The sequence below is a fragment of the Rutidosis leptorrhynchoides genome, chromosome 6 (assembly GCF_046630445.1).
Source record: "Rutidosis leptorrhynchoides isolate AG116_Rl617_1_P2 chromosome 6, CSIRO_AGI_Rlap_v1, whole genome shotgun sequence".
Lineage (NCBI taxonomy): Eukaryota > Viridiplantae > Streptophyta > Magnoliopsida > Asterales > Asteraceae > Rutidosis > Rutidosis leptorrhynchoides.
This window is the reverse complement of record NC_092338.1, coordinates 42,600,575-42,603,449: the sequence shown is the minus strand read 5'-3', so window position 1 is coordinate 42,603,449 and position 2,875 is coordinate 42,600,575.

Sequence of the window (2,875 nt, the reverse complement as noted above, 5' to 3'; positions counted from 1 at the left end):
GCTTTCGTTCGAAAGATGGGGGATATCACATTGGGAAATCCATAAGTTACGATGTGTTTACTTTGACGCATATATTGCGGGGAACCCAAATGCTATTTTACGCAATGGGTTAAGAAATTATTTTGACTCAATATATCCGAATATTGGACTTCGTGATTTAGAAAAAGTGGCTAACATGCAACATAAAGAAGCATGTTATGCTTACGGATTAGTAATGTTCGCTTCTCACCAAAGTGAGAACAAGAACATCGGGCTACAACTATTAAACAAAACGTTCCCACAAGTGACGGAGTCGGTAATTGGGGTAAGAAATGAGGTTTTTAGATTGTTACGGGACTGTTGGATATTACGTAACCCTCGTCCCTTTGACGATGTTACAACACGCTGTCTTATCAACGGCCATAACGGTTATGTTCCACAAGACCAAGGATGGGAAGTAATCCTAGTAAAACTAGAATGCATGACTTATTTCTGGACGTATGAATTACGTGTCTTTATTGCCTTTGCTGAATGACTTGTGTACTAGCTAGAATTATCTTCACAACCATCTTGTATCAAATTTATTGTGTGCTATATTTCATGCTATATGTAAAATAAGCGGTATTGTAAGTTTGTAAAATATTGTGAAAAAGTTTGAACGCGAAATATTATTATAATCAGTTTTTCATATAGAATTATAGTAGTTGAATTGTATATTAGCTACTAAGTATGAACTTAACGGGCAGGTACAACCCGAATTTAAACTTATAAAACGCTAATATGAAGAAAAAGCTTTTATAAATGAGTTCATATTATGCTACGAATTACTATTAACTACTCTTAATATTCTGTATGATTAACTTGTTCCATTTGACTATTTTGAAGGAAATGGCACCGACTACTCGACACACCGTGAATATGAATGAAGAGGAATTCCGTACTTTTCTAGCTTCAAACATAGCCGCGGTACAGGCTGCGCTACATACCAACAATAACCTTGGATCTAGCAGTACAGGAAATCGTGTAGGATGCACCTACAAAGAATTCACTGCCTGCAAACCTTTGGAATTTGATGGAACCGAAGGACCGATCGGATTGAAACGGTGGACCGAGAAGGTCGAATCGGTGTTTGCCATAAGTAAGTGTACTGAAGAGGACAAAGTGAAGTACGCTACGCATACCTTCACAGGTTCTGCGTTAACATGGTGGAATACCTATCTAGAGCAAGTGGGACAAGACGATGCGTACGCACTACCGTGGTCAGCATTCAAGCACTTGATGAACGAGAAGTACCGTCCCAGAACCGAGGTCAATAAGCTCAAGACAGAACTTAGAGGGTTACGAACCCAAGGATTTGATATTACCACGTACGAAAGACGATTCACAGAATTGTGCCTATTGTGTCCGGGAGCATTCGAAGATGAGGAAGAGAAGATCGACGCGTTTGTGAAAGGATTACCGGAAAGAATCCAAGAAGATATAAGTTCACACGAGCCCGCCTCCATACAAAAGGCATGTAGAATGGCTCACAAACTAGTGAACCAGATTGAAGAAAGGATTAAAGAACAGACTGCTGAAGAGGCCAATGTGAAGCAAGTCAAAAGAAAGTGGGAGGAAAACGGTGATAAGAATCACCAATACAACAACAACAGCAATTACAACAATAATCGCAACAATTATCCCAACAATCGCAACATCAATCGCAACTACAACAAACGGCCCAACAACAACAACAACAACAACAACAACAACAACAACAACAGCAACTACAACAATCATCCCAATAACAATAATAACCGCAACAACAACAACAATCAGAAGCAGCTATGCCAAAGGTGTGAAAAGTATCACTCGGGGTTCTGCACCAAATTTTGCAACAAGTGTAAAAGAAATGTTCATAGCGCGGTGAAGTGTGAGGTCTACGGACCAGGGGTTAATAGAACGAAAGGAACAAATGGTGTCGGAACGAGTAATGGCAGAGCAAGTAGTGTCGGAGCAAGTTATGCCAATGTAGTTTGTTATAAATGTGGAAAACCGGGCCACATTATTAGAAATTGCCCGAACCAGGAGAACACGAATGGACAAGGCCGCGGAAGAGTTTTCAATATTAATGCGGCAGAGGCACAGGAAGACCCGGAGCTTGTTACGGGTACGTTTCTTATTGACAATAAACCTGCTTACGTTTTATTTGATTCGGGTGCGGATAGAAGCTATATGAGTAGAGATTTTTGTGCTAAATTAAGTTGTCCATTGACGCCTTTGGATAGTAAATTTTTACTAGAATTAGCAAATGGTAAATTAATTTCAGCAGATAATATATGTCGGAATCGAGAAATTAAACTGGTTAGCGAAACATTTAAAATTGATTTAATACCAGTAGAGTTAGGGAGTTTTGATGTGATAATCGGTATGGACTGGTTGAAAGAAGTGAAAGCAGAGATCGTTTGTTACAAAAATGCAATTCGCATTATACGAGAAAAAGGAAAACCCTTAATGGTGTACGGAGAAAAGGGCAACACGAAGCTACATCTTATTAGTAATTTGAAGGCACAAAAACTAATAAGAAAAGGTTGCTATGCTGTTCTAGCACACGTCGAGAAAGTACAAACTGAAGAAAAGAGCATCAATGATGTTCCCATTGCAAAAGAATTTCCCGATGTATTTCCGAAAGAATTACCAGGATTACCCCCACATCGATCCGTTGAATTTCAAATAGATCTTGTACCAGGAGCTGCACCAATAGCTCGTGCTCCTTACAGACTCGCACCCAGCGAGATGAAAGAACTGCAAAGCCAATTACAAGAACTTTTAGAGCGTGGTTTCATTCGACCAAGCACATCACCGTGGGGAGCTCCTATTTTGTTTGTCAAGAAGAAAGATGGTACATTCAGGTTGT